At 45.6% G+C, this 10,077-nt stretch overlaps 3 non-coding genes across 3 annotated transcripts; all 3 read left to right on the top strand.

The window, feature by feature from the left end:
• Window positions 1-157: 157 nt before the first annotated feature.
• trnal-uaa (transfer RNA leucine (anticodon UAA)) lies at window positions 158-239 on the top strand. The gene has a single exon. It is a non-coding gene; the product is annotated as a tRNA-Leu (tRNA).
• Window positions 240-3,470: 3,231 nt separating this feature from the next.
• trnal-uaa (transfer RNA leucine (anticodon UAA)) lies at window positions 3,471-3,552 on the top strand. Its single transcript has one exon. It is a non-coding gene; the product is annotated as a tRNA-Leu (tRNA).
• A 3,230-nt stretch (window positions 3,553-6,782) lies between these two features.
• On the top strand, window positions 6,783-6,864 carry trnal-uaa (transfer RNA leucine (anticodon UAA)). Its single transcript has one exon. It is a non-coding gene; the product is annotated as a tRNA-Leu (tRNA).
• Window positions 6,865-10,077: the final 3,213 nt, after the last annotated feature.

The raw sequence follows: 10,077 nt of genomic DNA, 5'->3' as shown, positions 1-10,077 counted from the left end.
CTATCATTATCTGCTGCGAAATTGATATTGTAGCCGGGCATACCCCAGCAGCTGTGCGACTCGGAGAGGGATCATGGAACCTTTACATGTGACTTTGCATGTGCAGATACGCAGGAGGACAATTGGAAATGTAAGAAAATGAGCGATGCCCTCCGGTGGTAGTGTGGCCGAGCGGTCGAAGGCGCTGGGTTTAAGCTCCAGTCTCGAACGAGGCGTGGGTTCGAATCCCACCACTGCCACTTCTGTCGGTACATTCGGTCGCTGCTGTTCCGCGTCATTTATGTTCAAAACAAAAAAAAAGAATTGTGTTTGCTTCCTGGAGAATTAACTGTGGTGTGGGAGACTGCAGAATTTCTCATAGGGGTATGTGGTGTCATAATCGTGTTCGCCTCCCGCACGGAAAATCCCAAGCAGCTCTCCTGCCGCTTTTTCTTCCAGGCAAGTTGAGCTGTTACTGGAACCGAATAGAGGCTGTTTTTTCATTGCTGTTGCGAGACAAAGTCCTGCGGTGACTCGATTCGTCTTTATTTGGTATCTGGCGAATGGGAAAATAATTCCAATAATTTTTTTTATGTCATATGTTCTTAAATTTCTCCCATTTCTTTCATTTCAGTCCTGGAGACATTGGAAGGGAAAGGTAATCTAATCGAGACTGTGATTGGTGAAATTCACTTTTTATGGCCCATTCTTATTATGTTCTTTCTTTCTCTCTGTTCAGCACTTTCTTCGAAGTGGTTGTGCACTAATGCTCCAGTATGTTTGAAACAGTTGTTTGGAATTGTTGTGAGATTAGTTTATGGCTCCTGCCCTCACATTCAGCATTCAGCTTTGCTGTGTCTGAAAATGCATTTGGTTTGCCAGTTTAGTTTGCGTTCCGTGTTAAATGGGTTCTGTTTTGCGATTCGCTCAATACCTTACGAATTAACAGGGTTTCTGAGGTAACTTCCAGCTGCAAAAATCCTCAACTGAGGATCTGGGAATATTTCACGGGCTATGTTGAGTCGGTGCAAAAGTAAGGAAGTCGTTCGTTTCTGCAGTGTTTCACAATATTACCTTTCCCGTGTGCAGTCCGACAGACTAAATAACCGTGCCACAGAAAGCGACGGCAAACTCCGTTAAAAGTATTCCTTTAAAGCCGGTGTAAACAGTACAACGTTATTAGGGTACACAGCGTGAAAACAGAGTCTTCGGTGTATCTCCTCCATGCTGACCACATACCCCAACTTAAACAAGTCCCATTGCCCAGCATTTGACCCCTATCCCGCTTAACCCTTCCTATACAGAAACTCATCCGGCTGCCTTTGCAATCTTCTGAGTGTAATAGCCTCCTCCACTTCCTTTTGTAGTTCATTCCATACACGCATAATGTGCCTCAGGTCCTTTTTCAATTTTATCCCTCTCACTTTAAAACTATGCTCTCGAGTTTTCAACTCGCCCCAGTTTGGGCAAAAATAATACTCAGTTTACAACCCTTCCATAAGATCATGTCGCAGCCGTTACACTGCATGTAAAGTCGTCCCAGCCTATTCCTCCTCGCCCGACGTTCCAAACATTGGCGACATCCTCGTCTATATTTTGTCATCTACTTCACGTGTCTTTTTTTTTACTTTTGCAAGATGTGAATTACGCTGGACAACAACGAGCTATTGGAAACGGAAAGGTGAAGCGTAGAACGGCTGTAAATTTCAGTGCGGGACACCAGTCAGCCGCAGCCGCAGCCGCACCGGCCGCGACTTGGTCATGTAGTGTAGTGGTCTTCACGTTCGCCTTCCGTGCGAATCGTCCCCAGTTGGAAACTGGGCAGAAAATACTTAGTTCTCAAACGGCTGCCTTTTACATGGACGAGAACGGAGCTTTCTTGCTTGCTTTCCCATCTGCAAACCTGCCTTCGAATTTGCTCGAACAACTCTGCTCTCGTAGTGAAATGTAAAGCAATTCCATTTAATGACTGCGGAAAACATTGTTAAGTTTATCTCCAACCTGCTTCTGATCGTATGCCATTCTGTTCGAGAGTGTAGTTACCGCGTTCTGATCCTTCCACGAAAGCAGCAACGCATTTGCATTCCCTGCGCAGGCGGCCCGGTTCAAAGCCAAGGGAAAAAGCTGATGCGCTGGAGTCACAGTGCACGACGGATTCCTGAACTCGTCTGTCTGTCATATGTATCCCGAAGTCGTCTCTGAAAGGCCTCATTTGGAAGCTGTCTGTCGTTATTCAACGTGCGAGAATTGGCACCAGAGGTCCTGAATCACGTTGTGGAGCAGTTCGCACGTTAGTGACTCATTCAATCAGTAACAGCAATGAATGATTTTACACTCTCAGAGGAACCTCTGGATTTGTGCTTTCATAGCGTCAACTGGTATTAAGGTGCGCCCCGAGATCTAAGCCATGTTGGAACTGATACTGATGAATCGACAAAGAGGCTACAGAATGACATCGCATCCATTCGGTTTTCTTTAAATCACTGATGAGCAGGAAAATGTAAACGGGGAGTGCGAGTGGGGAAGTGAGGCAGCTGCAGCTCTGGTGAAACCCCTTCTTTGTGATTCACTCAGCAACAAGAGACGTGAAGGTGACTCAGGCGTGAAAGCTCTTCATATGAGAACAAAAAGCACTCAAGTGCAGTTAGCACCTCTTTGACACCTTGCGGAGTGGGGATAGGGTGGGGTAATTACCTTTTGACTTCTGTTATTATGTTCAGAGATTGTCTTTTAGACTGACGTGAACAGAAACTGCATTTCTACTAAGAAGCATGGAATTTAGCAAAATTCATTGAGTCGCTTCTCGTCGATACCCACACAGGTTTCCAACTAAGTTGGTATCCATGTGGCTCATGTCCAGGTGTGAACATCTGTGCAGCAAATTCCACGGTTCCGGTAAAAGACAAGGAAAGTGGCATCTCCAACTGGCCCCGAGGTCAGAGCATCCTCACAATGTGATCTGTCGTTCTCGGATTGTAATGCTACCTCCGCTTTCAGGATTAGAGAGCATTCTTTGGGACGCTTATTCTGCAAAACAGACGCAGTGATTGAAACTATGCTGCACCGTATGATGTGGACACGGCCTGCTCAGCTTTATGCATTTTCCCTGTAGTACGTTGTGTTTCGTGTTCCGTGTAAACCTGAAAGTTGTTCTGCTTCGGGCAACTGGTAAAATCATTGAGCAAAGCAAGATTCGAAATTTCAGACATGCCATGTTATTTTACCAAATTATAACCGAACAGAAATTCTGAGCACTGGCATATACATTAGTAGCTGAAAAGAGTCTGAGATTGATAGACGCGGCTTACCACTGATTTTTGTCTGGATTGATGGGCTATCATTATCTGCTGCGAAATTGATATTGTAGCCGGGCATACCCCAGCAGCTGTGCGACTCGGAGAGGGATCATGGAACCTTTACATGTGACTTTGCATGTGCAGATACGCAGGAGGACAATTGGAAATGTAAGAAAATGAGCGACGCCCTCCGGTGGTAGTGTGGCCGAGCGGTCGAAGGCGCTGGGTTTAAGCTCCAGTCTCGAACGAGGCGTGGGTTCGAATCCCACCACTGCCACTTCTGTCGGTACATTCGGTCGCTGCTGTTCCGCGTCATTTATGTTCAAAACAAAAAAAAAGAATTGTGTTTGCTTCCTGGAGAATTAACTGTGGTGTGGGAGACTGCAGAATTTCTCATAGGGGTATGTGGTGTCATAATCGTGTTCGCCTCCCGCACGGAAAATCCCAAGCAGCTCTCCTGCCGCTTTTTCTTCCAGGCAAGTTGAGCTGTTACTGGAACCGAATAGAGGCTGTTTTTTCATTGCTGTTGCGAGACAAAGTCCTGCGGTGACTCGATTCGTCTTTATTTGGTATCTGGCGAATGGGAAAATAATTCCAATAATTTTTTTTATGTCATATGTTCTTAAATTTCTCCCATTTCTTTCATTTCAGTCCTGGAGACATTGGAAGGGAAAGGTAATCTAATCGAGACTGTGATTGGTGAAATTCACTTTTTATGGCCCATTCTTATTATGTTCTTTCTTTCTCTCTGTTCAGCACTTTCTTCGAAGTGGTTGTGCACTAATGCTCCAGTATGTTTGAAACAGTCGTTTGGAATTGTTGTGAGATTAGTTTATGGCTCCTGCCCTCACATTCAGCATTCAGCTTTGCTGTGTCTGAAAATGCATTTGGTTTGCCAGTTTAGTTTGCGTTCCGTGTTAAATGGGTTCTGTTTTGCGATTCGCTCAATACCTTACGAATTAACAGGGTTTCTGAGGTAACTTCCAGCTGCAAAAATCCTCAACTGAGGATCTGGGAATATTTCACGGGCTATGTTGAGTCGGTGCAAAAGTAAGGAAGTCGTTCGTTTCTGCAGTGTTTCACAATATTACCTTTCCCGTGTGCAGTCCGACAGACTAAATAACCGTGCCACAGAAAGCGACGGCAAACTCCGTTAAAAGTATTCCTTTAAAGCCGGTGTAAACAGTACAACGTTATTAGGGTACACAGCGTGAAAACAGAGTCTTCGGTGTATCTCCTCCATGCTGACCACATACCCCAACTTAAACAAGTCCCATTGCCCAGCATTTGACCCCTATCCCGCTTAACCCTTCCTATACAGAAACTCATCCGGCTGCCTTTGCAATCTTCTGAGTGTAATAGCCTCCTCCACTTCCTTTTGTAGTTCATTCCATACACGCATAATGTGCCTCAGGTCCTTTTTCAATTTTATCCCTCTCACTTTAAAACTATGCTCTCGAGTTTTCAACTCGCCCCAGTTTGGGCAAAAATAATACTTAGTTTACAACCCTTCCATAAGATCATGTCGCAGCCGTTACACTGCATGTAAAGTCGTCCCAGCGTATTCCTCCTCGCCCGACGTTCCAAACATTGGCGACATCCTCGTCTATATTTTGTCATCTACTTCACGTGTCTTTTTTTTTACTTTTGCAAGATGTGAATTACGCTGGACAACAACGAGCTATTGGAAACGGAAAGGTGAAGCGTAGAACGGCTGTAAATTTCAGTGCGGGACACCAGTCAGCCGCAGCCGCAGCCGCACCGGCAGCGACTTGGTCATGTAGTGTAGTGGTCTTCACGTTCGCCTTCCGTGCGAATCGTCCCCAGTTGGAAACTGGGCAGAAAATACTTAGTTCTCAAACGGCTGCCTTTTACATGGACGAGAACGGAGCTTTCTTGCTTGCTTTCCCATCTGCAAACCTGCCTTCGAATTTGCTCGAACAACTCTGCTCTCGTAGTGAAATGTAAAGCAATTCCATTTAATGACTGCGGAAAACATTGTTAAGTTTATCTCCAACCTGCTTCTGATCGTATGCCATTCTGTTCGAGAGTGTAGTTACCGCGTTCTGATCCTTCCACGAAAGCAGCAACGCATTTGCATTCCCTGCGCAGGCGGCCCGGTTCAAAGCCAAGGGAAAAAGCTGATGCGCTGGAGTCACAGTGCACGACGGATTCCTGAACTCGTCTGTCTGTCATATGTATCCCGAAGTCGGCTCCGAAAGGCCTCATTTGGAAGCTGTCTGTCGTTATTCAACGTGCGAGAATTGGCACCAGAGGTCCTGAATCACGTTGTGGAGCAGTTCGCACGTTAGTGACTCATTCAATCAGTAACAGCAATGAATGATTTTACACTCTCAGAGGAACCTCTGGATTTGTGCTTTCATCGCGTCATCTGGTATTAAGGTGCGCCCCGAGATCTAAGCCATGTTGGAACTGATACTGAGGAATCGACAAAAAGGCTACAGAATGACATCGCATCCATTCGGTTTTCTTTAAATCACTGATGAGCAGGAAAATGTAAACGGGGAGTGCGAGTGGGGAAGTGAGGCAGCTGCAGCTCTGGTGAAACCCCTTCTTTGTGATTCACTCAGCAACAAGAGACGTGAAGGTGACTCAGGCGTGAAAGCTCTTCATATGAGAACAAAAAGCACTCAAGTGCAGTTAGCACCTCTTTGACACCTTGCGGAGTGGGGATAGGGTGGGGTAATTACCTTTTGACTTCTGTTATTATGTTCAGAGATTGCCTTTTAGACTGACGTGAACAGAAACTGCATTTCTACTAAGAAGCATGGAATTTAGCAAAATTCATTGAGTCGCTTCTCGTCGATACCCACACAGGTTTCCAACTAAGTTGGTATCCATGTGGCTCATGTCCAGGTGTGAACATCTGTGCAGCAAATTCCACGGTTCCGGTAAAAGACAAGGAAAGTGGCATCTCCAACTGGCCCCGAGGTCAGAGCATCCTCACAATATGATCTGTCGTTCTCGGATTGTAATGCTACCTCCGCTTTCAGGATTAGAGAGCATTCTTTGGGACGCTTATTCTGCAAAACAGACGCAGTGATTGAAACTATGCTGCACCGTATGATGTGGACACGGCCTGCTCAGCTTTATGCATTTTCCCTGTAGTACGTTGTGTTTCGTGTTCCGTGTAAACCTGAAAGTTGTTCTGCTTCGGGCAACTGGTAAAATCATTGAGCAAAGCAAGATTCGAAATTTCAGACATGCCATGTTATTTTACCAAATTATAACCGAACAGAAATTCTGAGCACTGGCATATACATTAGTAGCTGAAAAGAGTCTGAGATGATAGACGCGGCTTACCACTGATTTTTGTCTGGATTGATGGGCTTTCATTATGTGCTGCGAAATTGATATTGTAGCCGGGCATATCCCAGCAGGTGTGCGACTCGGAGAGGGATCATGGAACCTTTACATGTGACTTTGCATGTGCAGATACGCAGGAGGACAATTGGAAATGTAAGAAAATGAGCGATGCCCTCCGGTGGTAGTGTGGCCGAACGGTCGAAGGCGCTGGGTTTAAGCTCCAGTCTCGAACGAGGCGTGGGTTCAAATCCCACCACTGCCACTTCTGTCGGTACATTCGGTCGCTGCTGTTCCGCGTCATTTATGTTCAAAACAAAAAAAAAGAATTGTGTTTGCTTCCTGGAGAATTAACTGTGGTGTGGGAGACTGCAGAATTTCTCATAGGGGTATGTGGTGTCATAATCGTGTTCGCCTCCCGCACGGAAAATCCCAAGCAGCTCTCCTGCCGCTTTTTCTTCCAGGCAAGTTGAGCTGTTACTGGAACCGAACAGAGGCTGTTTTTTCATTGCTGTTGCGAGACAAAGTCCTGCGGTGACTCGATTCGTCTTTATTTGGTATCTGGCGAATGGGAAAATAATTCCAATAATTTTTTTTATGTCATATGTTCTTAAATTTCTCCCATTTCTTTCATTTCAGTCCTGGAGACATTGGAAGGGAAAGGTAATCTAATCGAGACTGTGATTGGTGAAATTCACTTTTTATGGCCCATTCTTATTATGTTCTTTCTTTCTCTCTGTTCAGCACTTTCTTCGAAGTGGTTGTGCACTAATGCTCCAGTATGTTTGAAACAGTCGTTTGGAATTGTTGTGAGATTAGTTTATGGCTCCTGCCCTCACATTCAGCATTCAGCTTTGCTGTGTCTGAAAATGCATTTGGTTTGCCAGTTTAGTTTGCGTTCCGTGTTAAATGGGTTCTGTTTTGCGATTCGCTCAATACCTTACGAATTAACAGGGTTTCTGAGGTAACTTCCAGCTGCAAAAATCCTCAACTGAGGATCTGGGAATATTTCACGGGCTATGTTGAGTCGGTGCAAAAGTAAGGAAGTCGTTCGTTTCTGCAGTGTTTCACAATATTACCTTTCCCGTGTGCAGTCCGACAGACTAAATAACCGTGCCACAGAAAGCGACGGCAAACTCCGTTAAAAGTATTCCTTTCAAGCCGGTGTAAACAGTACAACGTTATTAGGGTACACAGCGTGAAAACAGAGTCTTCGGTGTATCTCCTCCATGCTGACCACATACCCCAACTTAAACAAGTCCCATTGCCCAGCATTTGACCCCTATCCCGCTTAACCCTTCCTACTGCCTTTGCAATCTTCTGAGTGTAATAGCCTCCTCCACTTCCTTTTGTAGTTCATTCCATACACGCATAATGTGCCTCAGGTCCTTTTTCAATTTTATCCCTCTCACTTTAAAACTATGCTCTCGAGTTTTCAACTCGCCCCAGTTTGGGCAAAAATAATACTCAGTTTACAACCCTTCCATAAGATCATGTCGCAGCCGTTACACTGCATGTAAAGTCGTCCCAGCCTATTCCTCCTCGCCCGACGTTCCAAACATTGGCGACATCCTCGTCTATATTTTGTCATCTACTTCACGTGTCTTTTTTTTTACTTTTGCAAGATGTGAATTACGCTGGACAACAACGAGCTATTGGAAACGGAAAGGTGAAGCGTAGAACGGCTGTAAATTTCAGTGCGGGACACCAGTCAGCCGCAGCCGCAGCCGCACCGGCCGCGACTTGGTCATGTAGTGTAGTGGTCTTCACGTTCGCCTTCCGTGCGAATCGTCCCCAGTTGGAAACTGGGCAGAAAATACTTAGTTCTCAAACGGCTGCCTTTTACATGGACGAGAACGGAGCTTTCTTGCTTGCTTTCCCATCTGCAAACCTGCCTTCGAATTTGCTCGAACAACTCTGCTCTCGTAGTGAAATGTAAAGCAATTCCATTTAATGACTGCGGAAAACATTGTTAAGTTTATCTCCAACCTGCTTCTGATCGTATGCCATTCTGTTCGAGAGTGTAGTTACCGCGTTCTGATCCTTCCACGAAAGCAGCAACGCATTTGCATTCCCTGCGCAGGCGGCCCGGTTCAAAGCCAAGGGAAAAAGCTGATGCGCTGGAGTCACAGTGCACGACGGATTCCTGAACTCGTCTGTCTGTCATATGTATCCCGAAGTCGTCTCTGAAAGGCCTCATTTGGAAGCTGTCTGTCGTTATTCAACGTGCGAGAATTGGCACCAGAGGTCCTGAATCACGTTGTGGAGCAGTTCGCACGTTAGTGACTCATTCAATCAGTAACAGCAATGAATGATTTTACACTCTCAGAGGAACCTCTGGATTTGTGCTTTCATCGCGTCAACTGGTATTAAGGTGCGGCCCGAGATCTAAGCCATGTTGGAACTGATACTGAGGAATCGACAAAGAGGCTACAGAATGACATCGCATCCATTCGGTTTTCTTTAAATCACTGATGAGCAGGAAAATGTAAACGGGGAGTGCGAGTGGGGAAGTGAGGCAGCTGCAGCTCTGGTGAAACCCCTTCTTTGTGATTCACTCAGCAACAAGAGACGTGAAGGTGACTCAGGCGTGAAAGCTCTTCATATGAGAACAAAAAGCACTCAAGTGCAGTTAGCACCTCTTTGACACCTTGCGGAGTGGGGATAGGGTGGGGTAATTACCTTTTGACTTCTGTTATTATGTTCAGAGATTGTCTTTTAGACTGACGTGAACAGAAACTGCATTTCTACTAAGAAGCATGGAATTTAGCAAAATTCATTGAGTCGCTTCTCGTCGATACCCACACAGGTTTCCAACTAAGTTGGTATCCATGTGGCTCATGTCCAGGTGTGAACATCTGTGCAGCAAATTCCACGGTTCCGGTAAAAGACAAGGAAAGTGGCATCTCCAACTGGCCCCGAGGTCAGAGCATCCTCACAATGTGATCTGTCGTTCTCGGATTGTAATGCTACCTCCGCTTTCAGGATTAGAGAGCATTCTTTGGGACGCTTATTCTGCAAAACAGACGCAGTGATTGAAACTATGCTGCACCGTATGATGTGGACACGGCCTGCTCAGCTTTATGCATTTTCCCTGTAGTACGTTGTGTTTCGTGTTCCGTGTAAACCTGAAAGTTGTTCTGCTTCGGGCAACTGGTAAAATCATTGAGCAAAGCAAGATTCGAAATTTCAGACATGCCATGTTATTTTACCAAATTATAACCGAACAGAAATTCTGAGCACTGGCATATACATTAGTAGCTGTAAAGAGTCTGAGATGATAGACGCGGCTTACCACTGATTTTTGTCTGGATTGATGGGCTATCATTATCTGCTGCGAAATTGATATTGTAGCCGGGCATATCCCAGCAGCTGTGCGACTCGGAGAGGGATCATGGAACCTTTACATGTGACTTTGCATGTGTAGATACGCAGGAGGACAATTGGAAATGTAAGAAAATGAGCGACGCCCTCCGGT

Source organism: Chiloscyllium plagiosum, unplaced genomic scaffold (assembly GCF_037043375.1).
Source record: "Chiloscyllium plagiosum isolate Xiang-an unplaced genomic scaffold, Cpla_swu_hap1 HiC_scaffold_46, whole genome shotgun sequence".
Lineage (NCBI taxonomy): Eukaryota > Metazoa > Chordata > Chondrichthyes > Orectolobiformes > Hemiscylliidae > Chiloscyllium > Chiloscyllium plagiosum.
This window is presented reverse-complemented; position numbering and strand designations above follow the sequence as displayed.